This window comes from Notechis scutatus, chromosome 3 (assembly GCF_049901735.1).
Source record: "Notechis scutatus isolate UNSWTSFEM ecotype Mainland chromosome 3, rNotScu1.2, whole genome shotgun sequence".
In the NCBI taxonomy this organism is placed as follows: domain Eukaryota; kingdom Metazoa; phylum Chordata; class Lepidosauria; order Squamata; family Elapidae; genus Notechis; species Notechis scutatus.
Genome location: NC_142011.1, coordinates 148,717,106 through 148,744,412, shown reverse-complemented (window position 1 = coordinate 148,744,412; position 27,307 = coordinate 148,717,106). Strand labels below are relative to the sequence as shown.

The window sequence follows — 27,307 nt, the reverse complement described above, 5'->3', positions numbered from 1 at the left end:
ACCTTCCACTTTTAACTGCTTGATCCATTAGGGTGGGTCCTTTTTATTTTTTCCCTGCTGACCATTCAGTGACTGCAGGCCCTTGCCCCTCTTGTCCGATCATTTCCTAGACACTTATCTCTTCTCATTCCTCAAGGTCACTCATGCATTCCATTACAAAACTGGAAGATTAAAGCTAAATGTGAGTAATAATCAATAAATATCCATAGATAGTTCAAATCAAAACTCTACAATAGGAGAATGAAATAAAATTTATTAAATATCTCTAATTAAATAGTTTATTTTGAAATATCATTCAACTTCTGGCAGAACAGATGACCCTGTAAGAATAGAAGGCCAGACCTTTTCTCTTCCAAGCCCTCTGGAATTTCATACTCTGCCCCCAACTGCTAATTTCTAATTGGGATAATGGCTTGGTAGTTCCTTATGTTCCTACTTTTTTTTTAAGGACCATTACACCCGCCATTGGTTCCAATGCTTGTGTGTAAGAGACAAGACCCTCATAGCCTATGTTTTCTTTCTGGCAATTAAAATGCTAAAATACAAAAAGAAAAATAATAGTGTAAGTTGAAGGCTATGCAGTGTAGAGACATCAAAAGTTGACCCATTCATTCCTTTTTCCCCTAACCTCACCAGAAATAAAACATTTTGTGTGTGTGTGTGTGTGAGAGAGAGAGAGAGATATATATATATATCTCCAGTCAATAGTTTTGATATATAAAATATCTATAGAAATATTGTACATATATCAAATATCTATATAGAGTTGAAAGATATTAAAATATAGTGAAATTGGATTTTAAAGAATATGGTACAGATAAACATCTTCTAGAAAAGATAGTTAAAATATTTTAAAGTATTATTATTATTAAAGTTAATTTCTAAGACAGAAACCTTTTTGTACAATAAATAGTTTTATACAATCTGCAGCAATTTTGAAATGTTACATATGTTTCTGATTCATCAGTTTAAATAATCAAACAGCTAAGCCTGTTAAACATGCAGTTCTCATTCTTTGAATGGGAAAGCTCTTGTTCCTTTTTTGTCACTTTTTGCCACTAGTGTTAAAATCTCACATCCAAGTTTTTGTTCACCACAGAAGTAATTGATTGGTGTAATATCCTTGGCTGTGATTATAGCATGGGCACATAGAGTCAGAGAGAGAACTGTCAACCATTGATAGAGAACCTTGGTCCTAACTCATTTGGTGGTAAAGAACAAGATGGTGGAAATAAGTGGATATAATTGATTGCACCACAGGCAGGCAAAAAAGGAAAAAGAGCAATATCACTGCACTTTTATAGTGCCCTTATTTCATAGTAAGGACTGTTCCTCCCTCCCTTCCTCCCTCCCAATCTGGGGAAGAAGATAAGATCAAGCCACTTCCCAAAATCTTGCCAAGAGACTCACAGGGACCCAATTTGCATGCAGTCCCTACAACTGAACACTGATGCCCAAATGCATGCAAGCTTAACATCCCTTCCCCCTAAATAAGCTCCCAAGATACTAAAATGGTTAATATTAATTGTGGAAGGTCATACTGCTACAATTACTTTTATTTTAGGTCCCATTCTTTTGAATTGTTTCTATTTCAGAATATGCCATGTGTCTTGTTTGAAGTTACAACCTGCAGTTCTCTTGTCTCTTACCTACACATTCCCCCCAAGATGAACTCTTTATCTTCAGCTTCCTTTGATGGCAGGATGCAAAATCTTAAGGAGCCAGGCCCGCTGAATTGTGTACATGGGTTGTGAAATGAAAAGAAAAGCCGTTCGAGGTTATGAAGTGAATTGGAGGAGGGGGAGAAGAATCCGGTCCGAATTAAAAGCCGTGAGGGAAGGAAGCATTAGGTTACTATTATCTACCTCATGCCCCGAAAGTTCAGGGTGGCCCACCTCCACCATGCCCCGCTCTCTCGCCTCCGAGCTAGCCAAGACTTGGCGGTCCCTGAGGCGGCCCTCGACCCCTTCCCACCCAAAGGTACTTCTCTGAGGCTAAAGAAAGGCGCAACCTGAGGGGGAGCCAGACCGGCTGCGGGGTTTCTTCTTCTTCTTCTTCTTCTGGGGGTTTGGCGGCGTGAGGGGGTGCGGAAGGCGGTGCCTGAGGCGAGGCTGAGCGGGGCGGGATTCTTCCCACACGCCTCGTTTCGCGGCTGCCTGGCTGCTGGTTCTGCTGCTCGTAGCATTACGGGAGCTTCATTTTCGGGCAAAGCGAGCGGGGAGAAGCGCTTGGTGCAAGCGCGCCGCCCCGTCTCCGGAGCTCAAGCATCGGAGAAGAGGGAAAGGCGCCCCGCCACGACCCCTCGCCTTCCATCCGCAGTGCCAAAGAGAAACTCCGAGGTGGGTGTTGAGGCTCCCGGGCAAATGCAAGCGAGAAAACTAGAGGTGAACAAGGGGAAAGTTTGGGTGGGGACCTCAAGTGGATCCACCTGAGCAGAAGAATAGGAGCCGTAGAGCTGAACGAGGGCGATTACTTAGCAGCCCCACTTTATGCATGCGTAAACCTATGTTGCAAGGTACGAGCCAGAGAAAGTATGTAGGTGCAGGATAGGATTGCAGCGCGAAGCGTGAATTCCCTTAGCAAAACGCTCGTCCATTTACGCTCTCGTTATGCACCTGCTTCTATGGCTGCTGTCTGTGGTGGCTGCAAAGAGTTGGTTTTACCGCCTCAAGGTTGTTTTAACTGGTGAAGAAGACTCGAACCTACGGCTTCTTATAGCAACAGGGTTAGAAATGGGACTCTTTTCTTGGTAAATAGGGTTGCGAGCACTTCATCCGCTTTCCTCCATCCCTCTTCTCATGAATTCCTCCATTAAGTAAACGGCTTGCATCATTTGAACTCTCACGTCGTATTTTGGGCAAGTGTCTCTTCCCATTAACTTCTATATTCCATTAAGCAGGAGCAAAGCAAACTTCAAAAAAGCACGTCTCGTCTTAAAAAAATACATCGAGGAAAAAGTGAAATAATTTAGTTTTCCGTTTTGTTTCAAAACACCAGTTCCTGTTTTATTAAACTATCTTTTAAATTGCCAGAGCAAAATATGTGCAATTATAATTGTAATGTGTGGCATGGTAAGTCTATGGCACTATAGTTTGGATATGGGAGTATCAATTACAGTAATATTTTGAGGCACAGAGTAAAATACTAACTAAATCCTACTGCTGAGCAATAGCTAGTCAGATCACTAGACAGTAGCATAAAATTGATCCAGTTTGACTGTTTTGGAAGATTATCCATATGCAGATGTATTTTCCTAGATAGGGAAATAAAAAATATATAGTGTAATTTATTTAATTGTGATATTAATCAATGCTCAGTTCTAAAAATGTTTTGTTAATGGCTCTTCCCTAATAAGAAATTGATGGATTTCACTTTTTGGGAAGGATGCATAGTATAACTGATCTCAGGTTTCATATACATTTGGCTAGCTAGAGCATTCCAAAACTATTTTTTCCTTTTTAAATGAACCTCTTTGTATTTAATGCAATTTTATCTTAAACATATGGCTAAGCAAAATGTATGAACTTTAGAACAAATCAGTAAGCAAGCTGTTACTTCCTTAAATAAATAATAAGATACCCAAATACATTATATATTATATATAGTGTTTATAGATGTACCATCTTCTCAGGAAGCATAAGTTATGTTCATTGCACTATGTACAATGATGTAATTTAAGGTTTCATCTCTATAGGAGATCTATTGCATGCTGTAAAGTTCTTGATTCCTAATAATAAACTTTTGTATACAAGTTAAGTGATAAATAATGCCTGATCTTAATGCCTAAGACCTGGTATTTATAGATGTGGAAGCATGAAAGTCAGTTTTTTATTCAGGTTCAGAATGTGTAGTATTTCATGTTCGCTATTCATAGCTGTATGGTCTTTACCAAGTCCAAATCATGTTAAGGGAGTTTTTAACTTAAAACAGCTTCTCATGAAATATCTTATGAAACTCCTCGTAAAGAGAATTTCTGCCAATGTCATTATAAGAACTATCCTTTTTGTCTTTGTTTATAATATTCCCTTTATCTGATACAAAATAATTGAAATTATATTTAGTTTCAGTTCCAGAAAAGATTAAAATTACCTCTCCAAAAAGTTGACTTCACTCAAAAAGTAGGTACTTTACTATAATAAGACTCTCTTTGTTTTTTTTAATGTATGTTGTTTTCTATTTCAGTCACACAGTAATGTAAAAGTGTCCCAAATTTTACAAATCAATATAATTTCACTTTTAATATTGGAAAAATATTTGCTGTAACATGAAATAACTTCCCACTTTGAATGTCTTGTTGGACTGTTAAAGTAGAAAGTATATTTAAATAATTTTCATGAAAAGAATTTGAATCACTATAAAGTTCGATGCATATAAACTGGCTACAACTCTTCCAAAGAATTTCATGGCTTAGCAGGCATTTGAACCCACTTCTATTCAGTATTATTAGATACTTTATCCATCATCATCCTTACTCAGTGACACAGCAGTCGCATTTTGTTACAATTATGGTTTCTAGTTCATTGCTATAGTATGCATTTAAAATATACATGGATTTATTTGGAATAGAAATCTACAAATAAAAATACCATGAAAAGAATATCAGCATAATTCTTAGTGTAAATAAATATCACATCATCTGGGAGTCCTAAATAATGTATCATTGATGGAAGTTGAGCTATGGGGTAAATTATTAGTTCATTATTTGATTTCCTACTGCCCTCTAAACTACCAAAAACTTGTCTCAAAGATTGGGAATTATTTGGATAATACAGTGGGATGTTTAGGATAGGAAAAACTAGTGAAAATTGTGTTCTCCTTTCATTACCTTATTCATGAATCAAAATCTCTGCAGCATATGGAAGTATTCTTTCACAATATTTCATAGTCAAGCCACCAAATTGAGAGATGTATAACTCATAAGTACATGTATATATAAGATTTCACCCTTTGTATGTTATAGAGTCATATTTGATACTTAGTTGGAGTAAAAAAGCAAGGAAACGCAAAGGTCACTGATTCTTGAGGCAGAATATTAATATTTTAAATGAATACATTTTATTTCTTAAAAGGGAATGTGGTTTGCAAAATAGTTCTAAAAGGATTTCACCTATGGAGCACCTCTAATAAAAATTATAGTGACAATGAAATAGTTTCCCAGCCGCAAAAGACCTTCTGAAAGAAAATTGCCTTGTTCTTTAAAAAACTAATAATAATACACAACCTAAGTGAATTTATACACTGTAAAGAATTATTTCTATGCCAAACAGGTCACAGACTAGCAGGAAGCATACACATTTAAAGATAGATATTTGTATATAGAACTCAGAAATCAGAATCAGATTTTAATTCAGCCATATGGCATACTTTTTCCAATTTGGGAACAAAAAACTGCTTGTAAAATCGTTGGATATTTAAATTCAACGTAGCTTCAAATTCAAATGTAAAAGCATCACATTACAAACTATGGAAATGAAACTACCCTATGAAGAAATTTCCAGTCTACGTACAAAATTTAAGTTTCTAAAAAGCTTCATTTTTGTTATCTTTAAATCCAGAATTATCAAGTTTGTATGGAATGAAGAGTCAGGTCCTTAATGTGAATGAGGTTGATATGGGTACAATTCCTTAATTCTTACTTGCTTTTCACATTACCATTATTGTGTTACCAAGATCTTTTTGCATGTTATCCAGCTTGAGGATCCTGACTGATTATTTCTAAAAGCTCTAGTATTCATTGTCATAAATGTCTCAATTTAGGAGACTTTGGCTGGAAAGGGAACAATAAGTTAAACATTATTTCAGTGACATGCTAAAAAGTCATTCCTATTTTTTTAGCTGATCATGATAGCATGTACAGATAGCATGTAATCTAGGCCAAATGCAGTATTCACTGGAAATGAGCATTATTATGCCATTCACCATTGTCTTAGCACCTTCCCCACTTGTACCTAACCATGACATCGACATGTCTCAGCAATTTATATATATATATTTTATATGTTTCCATGTTGTTGTCTTCCATTTGTCTCAAACCATAATGAAGGAGGCTGTTCAATGTAAAAAACAGTGCTTTCCTCGTAAGGCAGCCAACAAGTGGTAGCAGTTTTACTGTAGATACAATTCTAACTTGCTTCACCAACCCCTTTTTTGGTGGCACTGTGAGATAATTTTAGGGTGGGGGGATGAGACTGAGATCAGGTTAGTTCCTATTGGCCACTTTAGACTGATGCAGGTGTATCCCTTACTCTGGTCCTTGAGCCCTCTCTTCCAAGGTTGGTCTGCTTGGAAGAGTTTGTTCTATCATACTATACACAACAGCTGTGTTGATCCATAATTTGAATATTCAGATCTACCCAATTGTTCAGTATGCTTGTTGAACAACCATTTTGGGGTGTGTGGGGGAGAAAGATGTGATATGTGAGGAATTGACATGGAGTAATGGCAGAAAATGTTTGTACAGTCCTCCTGGTGGACCTGCCAACTTTTGTTTGAATTGACAGTTATTTCATGATATGTTTAACTATCTGACATGATTTACCTATCTCTGAGCAGAAAGCCTAACTCAAAGATTTGGCAGCTCAGGAACCTCCTCTTCCACTTTTCCTACCACCTTGCCAAACGTTTGGAACTAATTATTAGGATGAGAGATATACCAGGTGAATGGACAGTCTCAAAAGATGTCTCTAGAAAACTACTAAAAGAATTGCCAGTCACTGAAGTGCTGGCTGGTATAGTTGAGGTGATAGAAAAAGGATGGCCTTCCTAATACAGGAAAAGAGCAACTCTCCTTTGGCTATAAGGCAGAAGAGAGTCAGTCTGTTCCTCCTGCTCATAGACGGGAGGAAAACTCTCAGCAATGGGAAAAACTTTCAACGTGAGGACAATGAAGCAACAGTAATTTCTAAATGTTAATTTTAGGCTTTCCCAGGTAATAATAAGAGAATTGTGGTTGAACACAACTGTTGGAGAGCGCTTGGCTTTTATATTTACTTATTTAGCATTGAATGAATTCTAAAAGGCTGATATTTTACATTTTTTTCTGAAGCACAGTTTAATTTTTTGACTTCCCTGGGTGAGAAAAGTGTGTGTAACACCAGGCAACTTTCTGTCTCCTTTACTATTTGGACCTCCTGGTTGCACTGTGATATGCTGTAACTTTACTTATGTTCCTTTTCCCAATCCAATAAAGCCAAACCTGTATATGGTGTCATTTACTCAGATACTCCACCCTAAAAAGAATCCTTATATTCATTAATGGACACGCCACTTTTAATAATGAATGAGGTTATTGCAAGAACTTCTAGAAAGACCTTCAGTTCTTCATTGAGAAAACAGTATATTAAAATATTAAAAAATGCCTGCCACAACATATTCTTGGAATTTGCCTTCTGCTATATAACTAGTGGATGGCCTCAGATCTTAAAAGCGTTTTGGGATAGATGAATGAGAGGCTCATGACAAGATGAGCTGAGAAGATCTGTTGGGTTTGCTTTTGATCCCAGCAGGATAAATGACCAGCCATTAAATATGAATCCCATAATTTAAGGCTTATTTTTTATTGCAGGATAATTCTCTCTAATGCACAGTTGTCTTTGTTAAGCAATTAAAGCTGCTTGTCTTAGAAGACTGGAGTCTAGTACTTAATGACAAACAACAATTTCAAAAGCTAAGAACAGCTTTTAACCTAAAGAAGTTACTTGTGTATACTTTTAATGTGGCATAGAAGGTGGAAGAATGCTATTTTTAAACTTGCAATGTATTTTTAGCCAATGTACACTCTATTATAGTTATGGAAATAACCAATTTAATCCACTCATGTGAAGACATAGAAAAGCTTTCATTAGCCTCTGGCCCAGTCACAATCAGCTGTATCTTATAAGGTATTTGGCTTGGTAAAGCTTTCCTAGAGCATGCTTGTCAAAGAAGAAAAAGATTGTGCAGGCAAAAAAAAAGCACATGGAAGCGATAGACCAAAGGAAAACATGTATATTGGATGTACAAGGAAAGAGGGATTTGGGGGGCATTTAAAATAACGTTTTGACTGGATGGTGGAATGTGTTTTATGTAGTTTGGATTTTAATATTCAGAATTTTTCAGCAATGGAGTTATATATAGATTATATGGAAATTAAATGTTCCTGCAGTTTAAATAAAATATTAACAATATGAAAAATAAAGAATTCAGTGTATTGTCTCTAGTACTATATCTGTGAAGTTTGGGATTGAAAAAAAATACTTTATGGCATTGTAGTTAATTAAAGCAGCTGATTCATACTGCAGGACATTTCCCACAGAGGATTCCCCCCCCCCTCAATTACAGCCCCACAAAAAGGAAATATTTGTGGACTGGAACTCAGAATCCTGGTATTTCAAAAGACAATTGAAACGTTGGTGATAAAATGACATTACCAGAAGGGGTGGGGAACAAATTTTGCAGCCTATTTTGCTCTCAACTCCACTGTTAAAATGTCCCCAAATCTTTAAAACTCATTCAAAATTACCATTGTGAGTGTCTGTGAACGGAAATGGGAGCAGCTTGTTTTCAAGAGATTTCTATTCCCATTCCTATATTTATTCATGGAGGGAAATCCTATCAAAAATAAAATGTGGCAGCAGTATTAGGGAGTTGCATGAGTCGTGTTACTCATCTCTGAAGTATACCCACTTGATTCCATTCATGTTGATTGAGAGCAAAACTTCCTGCTCAGAGCCTCTGCAAAGTGGGATGCTACAAGGTTCAATATTTTCTCCACTCCTGTTTAACTTCTACATGAAGTTATTGGGTGAAATCAGTTGCATGGCTCTGCCCCTGATGAAAGTGATGCTGTTGATATCCTTTCTTGGTGCCTGGAAGCTGTAGGGACTGAGTGGGGAACAACATGTTTCAATTCAACCCTGGTAAGACTGAATGGTTTTGGGGTTTGGAGCTTTTTGTATCTGGGGTTTTACCAACTTTGGTCTGAATGGAGTCACACTACCGTATAAAACAAGTACCCAACTTGGAGGTTTTCTGGATTTGCAACTCTCGCTCAAAGAGCATGTGACAATCATGGGCAGAAGGACCTTTCCACAGCTTCATGTTGTGTACCCATTGCACCCATTCCTAAATTGGGAGGCTCTATTCATAGTTGCATATGTCACTTCCTGGATAGACTGGAAAAACTCTACATGAGATTGCCCTTGAGAGATATCTAGAAGCTTCAGCTGGTGTAAAATTTGGTTATGTGGGCAGATATGTTTGCTGCATTGGTTACCAGAATGGCTTGCGGATCCAATTCCAGGTGCCGTTTTTGACCTTTAAAGGCTTGAATGGCATGGGAGCAGGTCATTTGAGAGAATGCCTCTTCTTAGCCACGCGTGAGAGCCTCAGCTAACTCCAAGACTTGCCGGTACATGTAAATCCACCACAACTCTAGACACATTCCATTTGCGCCACACTCAGGAGCCTTGGCTCCAGATCCCTACAGCTTGCAACTTATCTTTCATTTTTCAGCTTCTGACAGATGCACCCAACTGATGCGATCTATGGGTTTCTACAGAGACTGTTTTGTACCATTCTGCAAGTGGATGCTATTCTCTCAATCCTTTAGGAAGCTCCCTTTTCAGGAGGCATTAAAGGTTGTGTAGAGTAGTTGATTTTCGCTGTTATGATGATAACCCACAGCATGTAACAGTCATCAGTGGAGTCAAGATTCAGAACTAGATGGTTTTTTAGAATCATCAACAAAGGCAGTTAGTACATTCTTTAGGTCTTGTATAATGTTGGTAGTAATCTTTGTTGTCTGACAAAAATTTTGCTTGTTTTTTAAAAATTATGTTTTTAATTAAAATAAATATATAAGTGAGAAATTGGCACATCGCAAAGCAAAGCATCAACCTCTAACATCATTTATATTTACAAAAATGCCTCAAAAAAATTAATAGAGTAATGTCTACATGCAGCTGAATAGTTGATTTGGAACAATAGTTGATTTGGAACAAAAATTTGTTTTTTTGTCAAGAAAGGCAAAGGTAATCTGGGGTGATTAAGAGCATTCTGGGGGACTAGAGTGTGTTGTAGACAGCAATTAGTCCTCAAATTACGAGCCCAAGTGGAACTGTAATTTTGATCATAAGCCATGATGGTCATAAGTCGAGACACCCACATGACTAGACCTGGTTTATACAACTGTTTTTACAGCAGTCGTTAAGTTAATCATGGTTGCAAGTCTGAATCCAGGTGGCCTTTTTTTTACTGGAAACCAGCAAAACAGGACGGAAACCAGGAAAAGACACTGCAAATCATGGTCACATGACCACTGGATGTTGTAATCTGTCATAAGTGTGAGCTGGTTAGGGTTGGAGGGGGAAGGAGTTCAGTTATTCGTCATCAACGTCAACTGTCAATGAAAAAAAAAATTGAAGAGACACTGCTTTGCATTAAGCAGATTAAGTTTATAGGGTCGTAAATTTGGAGTGATGTTATATGGATATTTCTCAGTTGAGATTTTTTTTAAAAGTACAGTACAGTACAGTAATCAAGATGATTGCTTCTGCTGATGATTTCAAATGTTTGTTTTTGGCAGATTTTTGGCCAAATTATTGTGTCTAATAGTCTAAAGCAAAGTAGATTAAACATAAGAGACGCACACAATATATATCATTTTGTTGTAGAAATGTATTGTTTTCTATCTTTTGAGCATAGCCAATTTGGCAGCAGGCTAGAAACTGGGAGATCATGAGTTTTGGTCCTGCCTTAGATACAAGACAGGTGGGTAACCTCAGTGTAGTCACTTTCTCTTAGCTCTAGGAAGGAGGCAAAACCATTTCTGAAAAACATTGCCAAGAAAACTGGGGGGACTTTTAAAAAATTATTTGCACCAGATTAAAAAACATTTAAGGAAAAATTGCAGATATTCAAGCTATGTTTTGTTACAATTTTAGATAGTCTGTAGGAGTAGGCTATAGATATGCGAGTTCAATCCTACTGATGCTAAAATAGTATTTTATTACATTAAAATTCTTCTAAGAACTGCTGAAAAGAAATTAAAAAATAAAGCAATTATAGTATAGAAAAGTAATAAATAGATGATGAGATTATTTGATCAGTAAGAGCCATGGGACAACCATCTATATATATATATATTGCTTTTAATTGATAATTAGAATTCTTTGAAGGTGGCAAACTGGAATGAGACTGGCCTTCAAGAATAGCATGGTATTAGTCATATTTAATATAGTCATATTTGTATGTGTGTGTGTATCTTTTATATATATATATATATGGTATTCAGCTTTGTTCGGGTATTTTCCCACGTCATTATAGTTGTGCTTTTAAAGTTGTAGCAACGTTTCAGCAGAATCTCATCTGCCATCATCAGGCTTCTGTATTGTGTTCGTCTGTATTGTGTTCGTCTGTTCGTCAGACGAACACAATATAGAAGCCTGATGATGGCAGATGAGATTCTGCCGAAACGTTGCTACAACTTTAAAAGCACAACTATAATGACGCGGGAAAATACCCGAACAAAGCTGAATGCCATACATGTAAGTACCCGCGAAAACTTAAGAAAACATATATATATATATATCTTTTCCTTCCTTGCTTTTTCTTACCAGAATAAAGATGATAAATAAGAGGAAAGAAGAAAATCTTGAATGCCTATGCAATTATTATTCAAAAGTTCAATGTATTTTGTCAGGATTGTTTGTATTTTGTCAGGATTTGCAATTGATACTGTATTGTAAAATTTATTTTGTCCCAGTATAACATAAAGTAGAGCCAAGTGTTTTATAAAATTTGCCAAAATCCAATTTTATGGGTCCCAGATTTTGGGGACATTTGTAAGCCCAATAGAGGTAACTCGGTTCAAAAAGGGTTGCCACATGATGTAGTGTTTTGCCTAGTTAAATATTATGGGAACAAAAGTCTTAATAGTATGTAGACAGGTAGGATTCATAATTTGCTCATTATCATCATAGTCCAGGCCTTGTCCTCCAACTCATAAGAGAGAGAGAGACCATGGGGACGGCCCTTGTCTTGACCTAACCTAGGGGCAATCTTCCCCCAAAGGTATAAGGCTATAAATGTGTTCCTGTTTGGGTTCTATTGGTATATGTGATACTGCCTTTTGGAATCTGCTTTTGTTTTTAAATTTTCTGATTTTGCTTATATGTTTTATAGTGTGGAGTTTAATTAGTGGGTTGTGTTGGCTTTAGATTGTGTTATATGTATTGTGTTATGTAAACTGCTTGGAATCCCATGCAGTTGGCAAGCACCCAAAAATGCTGTTGTATGGCTGCAAAGGTGGTATGGTAGTCATAACCTTGAAGATATTTTTTGAGTCCAGTTGTAAATTTATAAGTTCAGATGATCCCTGTGTATAAGTTTACTTCATTATACTGTAGTTGCACAGACTGAAAGCAGAAAAAGATCAGTTTTTTTAGAAATATGCCAGGTTTCTTTCCCCTTTAAAATACAGACTATTTTTTTCTCTGAATCTTTGAAATATTTTCTGCCTTAATCTTCTTGGCGTAGTCTCCTCCTTAATTTATACTCCTAAACTAAGTAAATATTAAATCCACAGTGGCTAATGGTGAGGTCATTTTTTTCCTTACAGAAGCAATAGTGCAAATCATAATTTTCACATCAGACCCTCTGAATTCTCTTGACAGGGGCTAAATACAACACACCCTGGTGGAACTTCATCTTTGTCTCCAGAAACAGATTATGTTTTTAGTTCCTGTTCTCTCACAACTTGTTCCTCCAAATTCTTTCTTCTGAATCATCTGTAACAATCTCTGGTCAATCTGTTAGTTCAGTCAGTTGCTGGCCTTCATATATGCTTTGCCTTCCAAACCAGCTCTCAGCTGATTCAGAGCAAACCAGGAATTCAGCTATTTCATTGGCTGCTAACATAGGTTTGTTATCCTTTAAGCTCATTAAAAGACCAGGGCCAGATCACCTTTGATTTTTCCCCTGTGACTAAAAACAGAATGTATTCAGTTTCTGAATCTGCAAAGAGGATGAGTGCAAATCTTCAGCACTGTTCACTCATATGATTAATATTTAAATTCAGCATTGGGTAATTCCATTAACATCATTCTCAAAAATTTTAGAGTTTTTTAAATGATATAAATATTAACTTTAAAGATGGTAAACAATATGGAAATTCTCATAGCCATTTTCATGTTTTCTATCATATCAGAACAAGGGCAAAATCGGGTTCAAATTTTAATAGGCAATCTTTCCTTTTCCATTTTCTGTTGTTAGCTTATCAACTTCCTATACAAATGTTAACATATAGCGTATGGAATAATATATGGAGCTTTAAACTGACCCAAGTATTTCAGAAGGAATAAATAATTTATGCAATCTTATCACTGTAACTCATTTAAGATCCTCACATTTTATTATGCTAGTAAGTAGACTGAACACTTTTAATAAGCACCGGATATGTTTAATAAAAGATGCTTACGCGTATTTGCCGGCGTATAAGACGACCCGGCGTATAAGACGACCCCCACCACCACTGAAACGCCTCCAGAAATCCCCGGCTGCAGCGGCAGGGCAGAGTGCCAGGGGCCGTGGGAAGAGCAGTAAGGCTGCAGCCTCGGGCGGGCGAGGCGAGCGGGATGAAGCGGAAGCGACGCAGGGATCCAGGAAGCCAGAGGCGCCTTCGCTAAGGCGCCCAACAAGCCTCCGAAAGCCGGCAGTGGATAGCACCGGCGTGATAAGGCGACCCCCACTTGGAGGCATGTTTTTCGGGCAAAAAGTCGTCTTATACGCCGGCAACACGGTACTTAAATCTCATGGGCCACATAAAATAGTTTAAAATATAAATGCCTATTATATTACAGAACATGACTCACTTTATTTTATACTTTTTAAATCTCTCTTATGATTTATGGTTTATCTATTTACTTATTCTCTGATGTAAACAACTTCAGTGTATCTTTCGTAGTGTTGTGGTTTAAAAGACCATTGGCCATTATTACAGTTAATTGTTTTGAAAGCTCAGTGAAAATGTATGGTACATCTGAATATTATCTGGCTGCAAGATGTGTTTTGCCATATCATTATGAGCTACAGGGTGTAAGTTATCTCATAAAGTCTGGGACATAGGATTTTGAAATTAAGAAAATTAACTCTTTACTTTTTTTTTTTGCCTACCAGTCAGACTTGACTTCTGGAAATGACTGGACAGTTCCAAGCAGGTTTCTTGGAAGCAGTTGGAGGTCTGAGAGAGAGTGAGCAGCTCAACGTCAGCCAGCTGACTTCCATCCCTAAGGCAGAATTGGAAGTCAGCCATCTCCACTCCTAGTTCAGCGCCTTCACTAGTAGACAAGATTAGTTCTGCAATGTAGTTAGTCCTCGACTTATGACTATAATTGAGCCCAGAGTTATGGTCGTAAGTCATGCTAGCTGTTGGCACTTCATGTAACTGATCCAATTTTACAATATTATTTTGTGGCACTTGATAAGCAAATCCATTGGTCGCAATGGCATTTTTTGACGAAAATTGGAAATAAACAGCAGTTTCCAACAAAAAATCTAGATCATAGGCACAAGATTGTGGGATGCTGCAACTAGCAATACAGTAAATATTAGGCTGGTTGCTCAGTGTCCAAAATAGGAGCACCCAAATATGACCACATGGGGGAAGCCATCAGAACTTCAAATCTGAGTCATAAGTATCTTTTTGGGGTTCATTGTAATTTTGAATGATCACTAAGTCAAGGACTACCTGTAGTGATAATGGCAAAGGAAAAATGGTTTTATTTCTCCAACATTAAACACACTTCATGAAGAAAAATAGAAAAGGAAAAATAGCGAATAACTTAAATTGAGCAATAAAGATCTAATGGAAACAAATACATAATATATAGTAACTTCTTTTTTATTGGCAATTTTATTAAAGATCTTAGCTATAGTAGTAATAACTAATACAAAAAAACTTTTTGCAAAAAAAGTAGTGCAGAAAAGAAAGTAAAACAAGAAAAGGAAATAGAAAAGAATGAAAAAAATTGGAATATAGTAAAGGAAAAAAAAGAAACATGTAAAGAAGTGACTTCCAATCTTCATCCCAACAAATATAAACCATTTTGGTAATACCGCTTTCTCATAAAATAGAACAAATGATTTCTTCTACCCATATCCTAAGGGTCCCCTACTCCCAGTCTGCGGCCCAGTGCCAGGCTGCAGCCCTTTTGGACCCGGGCTGCGGAAGTGTGAGTGTGTGCATGCGTGCAAAACCATCCCCTCTCCCCTGCCAACAGGCCTTTTTGCTGTTTATTACCCCCCCACCCAAAAAAATTAAGTTCTTAAAGTTGTATTTAAAATTTCTTTAGATAAGGTCAGACATGATATTTTTCCGATTAAAATTGGAATTCCGATTTTTTTGGGAATCGCCCGGGCGGTGTGGCGGCGGTGCAGCATGGGCGGGGGTGGGCGGTGGGCGGGGGGTCAGCGGCGATGGCGATTTCTTGGCGCGCGGTGGGGGGGTCTCTTTTGGCCGCCCCCGATTTCTTTTTCAGAGGGGAGTATCATGCCTGTAAGGTTGAATGAAAAATTCCTAATAGCTAAAAAGCAGTTGACATGCAATTTCTGGAAGTGATTAGAAAAGAAAGTTAGCCTTTCAAAGGTTCCAATGTGGTTGTAGCAAGGTAGTTATTTCTCTTGTCTCTCAGAGCTCTAGCTCTGCAAGAGACCACTAACTTGCAGTTACTCTGCGAGGAGCAACTGTTTGGAGCACTTGTGGGCAATCTCAAGTCTTTTCCTTGTCCCATGAGGAATTATGGAACAGTATGTCTACTAACTGTTTTTTCATTCCATGAGATTGTCAGTTCTGCTTTCTGCAGAACTATCTTCAGCCTGTCATTTTCTTTCCTGGAAGTCTCATTAGCATCTTCTTCAATTAAGCAGAAGTAACGGTAGTAGACATAATGTATATCAACATATCAAAATAGGATTCTAAGCACTTCCTTTTTAAATATTTGGAGTGTATGAGAGAGGGGAAGCTACAAACAAATGACAAAGACATTTTGTCTTTTAATTAATCTCTTAATTTATCAAATCTTATCTAAAATACTTGTTTTCAAATATAGTCTCAATGCAATTGATTTGGTTGAAGCTTTGCTCTGTTTAGTTTTAGTCTTTAATAAACAAAAATAAACTAGAAAAGCTTTTTTGCTGTAACCTGCATGTTGAAGGTTTGTGTCTTTTCTATCCCATCACCCATGATTCATCTACAGCCTTAAGACCTTAAAGATTCTTCTGTTTTAGTTAATCATGCAAGATGTCCAGGAACAAAAATCACGAATAGTGTAGAACATTTATTTAATTGGTGTAGTCCTTCTGTACATAGATGGTATTTTATGGACTATAGCCTGATGCAAATTTATATGACATTCATATTTTCTTCTAACCATTTACAAGAAAGAAATTAGAATTATGCTAAAACTGATCCATTCAATGTTTTAAATGTTGTCTTATTGTTCTGTGCCATTTTTAATACATATGTTTTATATAACATCTTCTACAAGAAGGAAAGATTTCATGAACCTTCTTGAAATGGCACTTCAATTTACCCCAAGCTGATTTGCACCTGACACTTGTTAAACAGCAGCCATTTGTAGTTTATTAACTAAAAATTAAGGCTTCATGTGATTTTTCCTTTTCCAGTAAAAATTACATTTTTAAAACTTAAATTGTTTTTTTCTGACAAAATATCATTTCGGGGAATGTAGAGGAAAGTTTTTGACACGGGACTGAACTGCTAGTAATCCCACTATCCCCAACAAGGTCAAGAAGAGATGTAGAAGGTGTGTGAAGACTTTCTGACTTTCTGAAGGACCACAGGATGCCATTTGGAAATGCTGTGATCATGATGTCATCAGAGATGTCATGGCTGAATTTGTTTGACCCATTTTGGGGCCTTTGGGCATGTTGACATCAGCAATGATTCTTGGGCTGCTGGAGGACCATTATCACCAAAGAGATGATAGAGGGTTTTATGTTTGTCAAAACTTACTTATTGTCCATCTGCTTTCCTTGGCTCAGCTTTCCTTGCTCATGGCTCACATCTAATTTATTCTGTAGTTCGTTTTTTCATGCACAAAGAAAAATCCCTTAGAAAACATGGATGACTGATCGTTGTTCTTAAATATGCTTCAGAAACTGTTTCCGCTGCAGTCCTGACTCCATTACAGTAAAGAATAGCTTTTCTGTCTGGAAGAGAGGGCCTGAACATATTTCTAATGTATTTCTAAAACAGTATAGGGATATTGCTACATTTAAACTTAAAACAGCAGTCATTTTCTAGAAATTATGGAAATAAAACAATTGCAGCAAGTTGCACAATTATCTGAGAATACTTTTTAGAAAAAAAGGTGAAGGTTGATTCGTGAATGTAATTTAGGTTTTGTGAGAAGACAATAAAGAAAACGGTAGGAACAGAAGAAATTTAAAAAGCCAAAAACTGTTGATTTTTTAAAATTTGGTTTGGAAATCAAAAGGGGGAGGGGGAGGAAATTTAGGATTGCAAGATAGATTCCCGCCATGGTTTGTAAACTTAAGAAATGCAAAGGAAGGAAGGATGAAAGAAAAGGGGAAAACATAAGGATCTCTACTGATTAATTAATTAATTTATTTTTATTTATTTATTTGATTTGTCAATCGCTTACAAGATAATAGGTATAAGTATAAACATGAGTAAGAATACAGAAAATAGGTACGAATAAATGGGGACAAGAGGACAGGGACGGTAGGCACGATTGTGTACTTATGCATTCCCCTTACAGACCTCTTAGGAATGGGGTGAGGTGAATAGTGGATAGTTTAAGGTTAAAGGGGAGTGGTGGTTAGAGGATGCAACAACAGAGTCAGGTAGTGCATTCCAGGCATTGACCACTCTGTTGCTGAAGTCGTACTTTCTGCAATCAAGTTTGGAGCAGTTTACATTGAGTTTGTATCTGTTGTATATTTATTATGCATTTAATGTAGTTGAAAAAAAATCTGTTTTGCTAATCAATTTACTGATATTAGTAAGAAAAAAATGTAACAAAATATTGATTTGGGGCCCAAATCCTTAATATTTTTTATTAATGACAAGGTGAAGGGAATGTGTAATAATTTCAAGATTTGGATAGGCCACCCCAAAATACCGAGGAACAGCCACAATCTTCTTTCCCTATATCTAGAAATTTCTCATGTGTTTCTTATTTCCAGAGTAGTATCATCAGCATATTTGATGTTCTTTTTTTTCTTTAATCCAGCCTCACTCATGATATATTTATGTTGAAATATCTATCAACTAATTTGGCTTACAGTTACAAGGGAGTTTATGTAATTTAGTCAACTATCTTGAGTATTGTTTTCCTTCAATCATGTTGAAGTGGTGGATATGGAACTTAATAGTGGATATGGAAAGAAACTACCAACATTGGTGGCACAATTTCCTCTAGTGAAATGAAAGGGGACTGGGATATTCCCTTTGATATATATACATGCAGATCCAAATAAACTTTTACTAAAGAAATAACATTAATCTCTTAATTTCCTAGAAATGACTCATCTGTGACAGAAGAGAACATTAGTTAGAAAGGCAAAACATTTACAAAGAGCAAAACTTCTTGTTTTGTAATAAATGATCAACTTTGTTTGTAGACATGGATTCAGGCTTAGGCACACTTATAATGGACCCATTAAAATTAATGGGTTAATCATGATTAACTTTCTCCATTGAGTTCTGTGGTCTAGTTTACATATAAGTAAATTGAGATCAAACCCATTATGTTTATTTTGTTATGTAAGATTTTGCATTGTGAACATTATACTAAAGAGGCATTTGTCAGGTTGTCAAAAGAGAGCTAAAAATGTCCTTAGAACAAGAAAATGCTGAGGCAATGCTACCCCATTTCATTTATGTGGAGGAACTGTAATAAGCTTGCAAAGGTGGGAGCATTAAATCTTGTTCTTCCTCTTGTGAAGTGTTCTCTAGGGAACTACACTTCATTAAGAGAAAAGGAAATTCATTCCAACTTGTTGCCTCCAAGCAAAAAAGGATGACACAAGCACTGGACCATGTTTATTACAAATAAATAATTGGATGCTGTTCTACACGGAAAAGGGCCAAGAACTATCGAGGAAGTGGATTCAAAATAACTTTGAAGACTATATAAAGCAGTCGGAATCAGGGAAACTTTTTCATAGTAAAATCTGAATTCTTAATATGTATTCCCATGATTTCTGTTCAGTGTTCCAATATCTCAGGGGCTGCCACAAAGAAGAGAGAGTCAAGCGATTCTCCAAAGCATCTGAGGGCAGGACAAGAAGCAATGGGTGGAAACAAATCAAGGAAAGAAGCAACTTAGAACTAAGGAGAAATTTCCTGACAGTTAGAACAATTAACCAGTGGAACAACTTGCCTCTAGAATGCTCCAACACTGGAAGTTTTAAAAAAGATGTTGGATAACCATTTGTCTGAAGTGGTGTAGAGTTTCCTGCCTAAGCAGGGGGTTGGACTAGAAGACCTCCAAGGTCCCTTTTGACTCTGTTATTCTATTTCCTAGCTAAAAAGCATGATATTTTAGAATTTTATGAAATTGTGACTATGTAATATTTATATGGTTGTCATTTTTAAAATCTAAATGTTGTATAAGGGAGAGAAAAGATCTTATTCATAGTATCAGAAGAATGTTACATCACACAGCTATATATTACATTCAGCAAATAATCAGAAACTTGTTTTTATTTAGGATTCTGTTTCTTAAGATTTTCTTGATTTTGGTTTTTTTCTATTGTATTATATTATTAAAGCTGGTGCTATAAAAACAAAGATCATACGTTTTCTGATAATTTTCCCAAGAGTTCTCTGCTTAGCATATATGGTGGTAATTTGAAGGGATAAGAATGAAAAACTAGAGAATAAGCTTTGATAATCTGTCTTTTAGTATATCATATTAAGTCTATACTAAAACTATTTTTCTATATGAAGATATTGACTAAGTATATGACCTACTTTTCCTAAACATTTTGTTTACAATATAAGAAAAATAAATAATGTGCCAGTTGACAGCATGCTCCAGTAAAGGATAATAATTCACACATAATTACAACATTACTTAGAAATGCTTGATTATAGTGTGAACTTTTATAATTAGTATCTGACACTTAAAAAAAGCAGTGAAAATCATTTAAAAAAAACCCGTACATTTCAGAATTGAAACAAAGTTATGAAAACATTAATGATAATAAAGGAAATGGGAACAGTGTGTTAGAGCTTGAATTAATTTTTGCCATCAAACGGTTTGTAAACTATAGGAGGTAGTAAGAATATAATGTTCCTCACATACGAAGAGTTTTTATGAGTGGTGTTCTTAAATATATTGCATGCCTTTACAATCAACAGTTTCATTTTTTAAAATGATATTTGTGAGTGTCTTGGCATGTGCAGTATCCCAGATGGTATCTGTGGAATGTCAAAGTTATTATTTTTAATAATGACCGAAATTTCAAATATGTCTTTCAAAATATTATTTTTTTGCCCATGATAGTTTGGGCACCCATAAAGGTTGCTAATCCTTACTCTGTTTATTAAATCTCAATATCATAAACAGTAATTCCATAGTTAAAAAGAAAACAGCCATTTTAAAGTAAAATAAAAGCCATTAAATATATAATGAGGAACGTTTGAATTTGATTGAGATGTAAAAAGCATTTCTAAATTCCATGTGTGAATTTACCTCATTTTTTTCAAAGCCTTGGGTCTCATTGAAGACCTTACTTTCATAAGCTTACAGTAATATCTTGATACTCAATTGCTTTGAAACTCATTGAATTTGGTATTCATTTTAACACAAAATCTTTGTCCCAGTATTTATTGTTCATTTGGTACTCAATACACAAACTAGAATTTTTCAATATCATCTGCCTTGTGTCCCGTTACATTGTTCCTTATTCCTTATGGGGAAAAATCGTTAGATACTCATTTTTTTTGGTACTCATCATGCCTCCTGGAACTAATTAATGAGTACTGAGGTAATACTGTATAAGTGTATAAATACCTCTGTATTACAGTTCTGTGCAATATCATTCTTTCTCTAGAACTCACTGCTTAAGTGTGTGTTTGGGTCTTAGTACAAATAATGTTGTATCTCTCTCAGGAAGAGCAGCCTCAGTTTTAAGAAGTGTAAAGGTTCATGAGCCTTGCAGTTAGCATTCAGATAATTTTGATTCAATAAATATATTTTAACTGTATAGAAAAAAGATGTGTGAGTTTCACATATTTTCAGTTTGCAGGGTTGGGAGAATAGCATGCCTCTGTTATCTTAAGTGCATATATCAATAAGTGGGGAAGCTAGATTAATTCAACCATGTTATTAACTTTAACAATTGTCGTGATTCACTTAACAAATAACAAGATGGGTCGAAATATGGGGCAAACCCCACTAAACATCTGTCTTAGCAACAGAGATTTTAGGCTCAGTTCCTATATGTGTCATTAAGCCAGCGTAGATTCTTACCACCCACATAAACAGACCTTCTCCAGGATAAATTGACCCCAACTTGACCTTATGTATATTCCAGCTATGCACCCACTTCTCCTTAATCAAGTCAATCTACCCTGGTGCTAATCATCTTTTTTTTTTTCCTTCCACCTTTCCCAGCATTGTCCTCAAGGGAAAAAATGGGTTTTCACATAAAGTGTCCAAAATATAATAATTTGAGCCTGCTTGAGGATGCCCTGAAAAACTTGGATTGATTTATTCTGTGATCTGTTACTTTGCTTCTTTGGATATCTATGTTATTCACAGGAATTTTATCTATCACCAAAGTTCATTCATTATTCTTCCAAGTGGTTTATCATTGCCTTCTCCATGCAGGATGACGTTATTTCTTCCTTGCCAATGTCATTAAAGTAATATCTACTTCCAGCATCTTTCTATATTATAGCTAACCAATGAAAGAACCCAGTTGGGCAGCTGGGATGACCTTCATCCTTTGGGTGACTGTGTTGGGAGCATCTACTCTTGAGGTACATTCCCTGCATTTTTTTTTCATCCCCCCAGGAATATTTATCTGGTGTCAGTTCTTCAAGATAGGCCAGGTCAAGAAATGGACCCTGCATGAACTTCTATAATTCTATCTATTTTATTGTTATAGTGCATGATAAAAATATTGAAAGCCCGACTAAGTTTCTTCCTTTTGTTATGTTAAATAGAGTCAAGGCCTGGCAATCCTGGATTTCTTTCTCATTCCCTCCTATCCTTCCAGATTAACTTCAGGTTTCTATAATAGCTGCTGCTGCACATCTTCTTTAAGGATATTTCCATATTCTACCTTCATCCTGATGAGATAACATAGCAGGAAGGAGGGCCTCAGATAAAAATAAAATATTAAACCCTTGACGTTTTCCTAGGATAAATTTATTTATGCCCTCTATTTGTGAGTTGCTTAGGACAATATCTGAACCTGTACATAATTCCAGAAATAGATTTGATTGAACAATCAAGACTCCTATTTTTAGAGCTCTATAAGAGCTTTCATGTTCATTCAAAACTCCTGTAACCAATATAAGATACTGATTAGTAGATCTGAAATTTGACAGCTTATCAGCGTGTTTCATCACTTTGATAACCTGTCATTTGATTTGCTTATTGGTTTTCAACTACTCTACTCTGTTTTATTGTACAAAACTCAAAGTCAAAAATTCTAATCCAATATGTATGATTCACCACAGGTCGGTTTCTTTGCAGTATAGAATAAATCCTCTGCCATATATCAAGTAAAACTTTATCATAAAACATTGGGATTCAAATGTATGTATTTAAACACTCTTTGGGAAGAGGGAATGAAGAGGGATTTTTCCTTCTTCCCAGCATCAAATATTAGGTAAAAGACAACACTTAAAACTGCATTAAAACTATGAGATATGATTTGTAAAACATATTAATGGAGTTATATTTCAGTCTTCAGATTTTCATACTTGATTCCATCCAACAAGTATATTTTATAGAAAATATATTCTGTAATTTAATGTCTTATACAAATTTGTTCATTCAAAAATATAAAAACACAACCATCCAGCTCAGAAAGGCCCAATTGGGTGAACTATTGACTGACTTTTGGAGCACAAAGCAGAAAATTCATTTCTGGGAGAGGTAATTAAAACATGAAGAGCGCTGCATTTTGAATTTTTTTGTTTGTTTGCTTTTTATATCACTAAATATCACCATTATGCATGTACAGAAACAAATTAAGTAGAAATTCATTATATTTAAAACAATGTAAGGCCCCGGTTAGCATGGCATATAAAATTTAAAGTATGTGTTACCATAACTGAAGAATTGTAAGCTGTGTTGGGTAGTGGTTAAAAGTTCTAGACCAGGCATGTCTAACTTGTGGCCCATGGGTCGCATGCAGCCCTGAATGGCTAGTAATGCCCATAGGGTTGTAAACTTCTAACATTATTATGTAATTTTATATACATTAATTATATATTTTATATGTGGCCCAAGACAATTCCTCTTCACTCAAGGTGGCTCAGGCAAGCCTAAAGGTTGGCCACGTACTAGGTCTATCTTCCCTTAGATGTGTATGTCAGTGGGTGGCTTTAGTCCAGTTACTTGCTCTTGGCTCTAATCAATTTCAAGGTCTGATTCATTGTGTGTTGGTAACTGTGCAGTGTGAGCCCAAATCAAAGCCAATCTGTAACCAAGTGGGACAAATCATCTCAGCAACAATCACAAAAGTCAGAAGGCTTTCGTCTTTCAAACCTATTTTTTGAATGGAAAGCATTTTATTATGTACTATCGGTATGTAGCTGGCTTCATAAAAAGCAAAGCTGAGTTTTGAGTCTTTTCTACTCCCACATGACTTAGTTCCTATTCAGCAGTAACCATTACAAATAAAATGATAATAATCACCATATCTTAGATGTATCCATCATTTTGCAGCTGACAGAATGGAAGTAAGGATTTTAAAAATCTGTTATATTTTATTGGGCAAAATGGTGAGATTATCTTTTTCTTTTGGTTAAAGTATTTTTCCCCAATGCTGTTCTTGGGTATTATTGCTGCTATATATACATCAATCAGAATTTCTTACGTAGATGAAATTGATTGTGGTCAAAACTAGCCAAAATTTATTGCATTTCACTTAAAAGCGACTGCTCAGAATATCTAATAGGTAGGTCTATGCATATTTTGAGAATAATTTTGAAACAGTATTTTGGATCTTGTGTGAGCACAGCTCCTCTCTACTGTATAATAAAACAGCCATTTTTTCTTTCCAAACTTCCATTCAAGCTTTAAATGCTGCTACTTCATCCAGTGGTTAATCTTATTCTTAACATAGCAGCATTTTTATAGAAACACATGGAAGTCTGAAAAAGCCAGGCTGCTAATGAATAGCAGAAATTTGCTGTGCTTGTGCAAAGCACAATATCTATCATTTCTAATATTTCCATAGTCTAATATTAAATACATATTTTTATTCTAAAGAACAATTAAATCTCTGGAACATATTTCACATGCTGTTAAATTGTAATGCGTTTGAAAGAGGAAATTATTTAAATATGGAGAAAAATATTAAGTATATATAAAATATAATTATCTAGATTAAGTCAAACAATTTTTATTATGCCTCTAATCTTTGGTTTTGCCTACTCTTTTGAATGGACTCCCAGGATGCCACATGTTCCTCTTATTTCCCTCTACATCAGGGATTCCCAAATTGGTCAAATATCGCTGAGGCTGTTTGGGTTTGGAGAATTAACCCCTAGAAGAGTATTGCAGCAGTAGTCAAACCAGGCAACCAAACGAGAGCGGAAGGGCCCCAGAGTATACACACACTGAACACAAACACTGTTTGTAGTTTAAATAGTTTTTAATCCAGTTAGAGTTTAAGCATTGTCATTCAGTTCATTAAGTCATTCACAGTATTTCCATCCAGTAAGACTCACTAGTATAGTCCAAGTTAAGAGTCCTTGCAATATCTTTATCAGCCGATAAAGATATCTTCTCCTCCTCCGGTTTCACTCTCCAGAGAAACAAACGCTGGATATTCAGCAAACAGTAGCAAACAAGAACAGTTCAGTCACAGGCACTCACAGTCAGTAATCACAGTTAGTCGCAGCAGCACACAGTAAGTCGCAGCAGCACACAGTAACAGCCAGCTTTCCAGCTTCTAATGCTTCCTTATATTGTAACTTCTAACCGCACCCTTAATCGGCTAATTGCCTGCTGCATTGTGCTTAAAGTGATAAGCACTTAAACCATGATATCTAAGTTTTATATATTTATTCACCCAAACCATATTTGGTATCAATGTTATACCTAACATACTCCCTTTTGGGTGAAATAAATATATAATACCTTACAATCTAACCCCATATTTTTCACAACTCTCCTGGTGCTTACTGGCACCTTGGGCTTTAGTAAAATTATCAGCTAAATTGTCCTCCGACATACAGTACTCTAGCTGAATCATCTTACTTCTTACAGATTGTCTCACGTTTAGGTATCTTAGATCTGTATGCTTGCTCCTTGTTTTTACTCCAATATTTGTGGCCATTTGAATTGCTGCCTGATTATCTTCATGTATAATTATAGGATAATCTACAGTTATACCTATATCAATTAACATTTGTTTATACATTATTAATTCTGTACATAACAATGATAAACAGGAGAATTCTGCCTCCATAGTAGACAAACTTATATGCTGTTGTCTTATTGACTTCCAGCCTATTAATGTCTTACCCAGCATTATGGCTGTTCCTGAAGTCGACTTTCTAGTGTCTCTTTCTGATGCAAAACTAGCATCTGCATAAGCACTCAAAATTAAATCACCCTTTGGTTCTAAATACAATGAATAATTCATTGTCTTTTTAAGATATCTTAATATCCTCTTAGCTGCAATCCAGTGTCTTTCACATGGTGCAGAATTGAATCTAGCCAACTGATTCACGCAATACGATATATCTGGTCTAGACCAATTACTAATATAACTCAAACTACCAATTAAAGATTGATAAATCACCTTATCAAACTCAGGGCTTTGTTCATCAGTGTTGCTAAACTCCTGACTCATTGGAGTCTTAGCTGGCTTACAAAGCTCCATCTTGTAATCTTTTAGCAATTTGCTTATCTTATCTTCCTGAGATATCTTAAAACCTTTCCTTGTTTTCTTTATATTCAAACCGAGATACTTCTTTATCTCCCCTAATTGCTTGATCTTTATTCTCTTTCCTAATGATGTTATTATTTTATTTGCTTCATCATTAGTTTCAGTTATCAATGCAATGTCATCTGTGAATAGTAATAATAATGATACTTTCCCATTTGTCTCCCTCTTAAACAGACATGGATCGGCTAAACCAGCTTTAAATCCTATATTGTCTAGTTCCTTTACAATATACTGGTTCCATTCATAGCCTGATTGTTTTAGACCATAGAGGCTTTTCTTTAACAACAAACAATCATTATTATCCTTATTTTCACTTTTAATACTAACAGGTTTTTTTATATAAATAATATGTTTTAATGGGGCGTGCAAGTAAGCAGTTTCCACATCTAAATGGTTAACTATATAGTTTTTACTAGCTGCCCACACTAAAGCTGCCCTCAAGGTTGCTGCCTTAAGACTAGGTGCAAACACCTCATCATAGTCATTAGCATTCTGCCTAAAACCTTGGGCTACTAACCTTGCCTTATGGATTAAATTACCATCCTTATCTGTTTTTACCTTAAATATCCATTTGCAGCCAATGGATTTCTTTCCTACAGGTAATTTTGCATTTTCATACACCTTCATATCACTTAATGAATTCAGTTCCTTATTCATTGCTGCATACCATTTTTCTTTTTCCTTATTAGGATACTTTTTAATTTCTTCAACAGAATTAGGAACTTCATTAATCTGGCACACTGTGTTAGCCTGGTACCTATCAGGCGGTCTAGATATACGTGTAGTTCTTCTGGGAATTACAGGGCTTACAGGAGGACTTTCTTGAACTACTACCTGTTCATCTTCCTCATCCTGTTCAGCTATTGAATCTGTTTCTTCCTTTATGGGCACTATTTCATCCTGTATTTGTTCCTTTACTTTATTTTTAAAGTTACAGGGATAACTAATGGGATTTCTATAGGATTCAATAATTACATCTTTATTGGCATCCTGTTCTAATTTCTCCCATCCTTCATGTTCTAGAAATTGGGCACTAGCACTACATAACACTTTAGATGTGCCTTTCTCCCAAAATCTATATGCCCTATGGTTTGCCTGATAACCAACGAAGAAAAATCTTTTAGCTCTATGTTGCCCT

At 36.0% G+C, this 27,307-nt stretch overlaps 1 protein-coding gene across 1 annotated transcript in view; it reads left to right on the top strand.

Moving 5' to 3' along the window:
• The first annotated feature begins 2,184 nt into the window (after positions 1-2,184).
• KCNG2 (potassium voltage-gated channel modifier subfamily G member 2) overlaps positions 2,185-27,307 on the top strand; it is a 61,605-nt gene continuing 36,482 nt past the window's right edge. The window contains exon 1 of the mRNA XM_026669890.2: positions 2,185-2,339. The gene's annotated coding sequence lies outside the window, so the exon portion shown is untranslated. The remainder of the gene's footprint in view (positions 2,340-27,307) is intronic.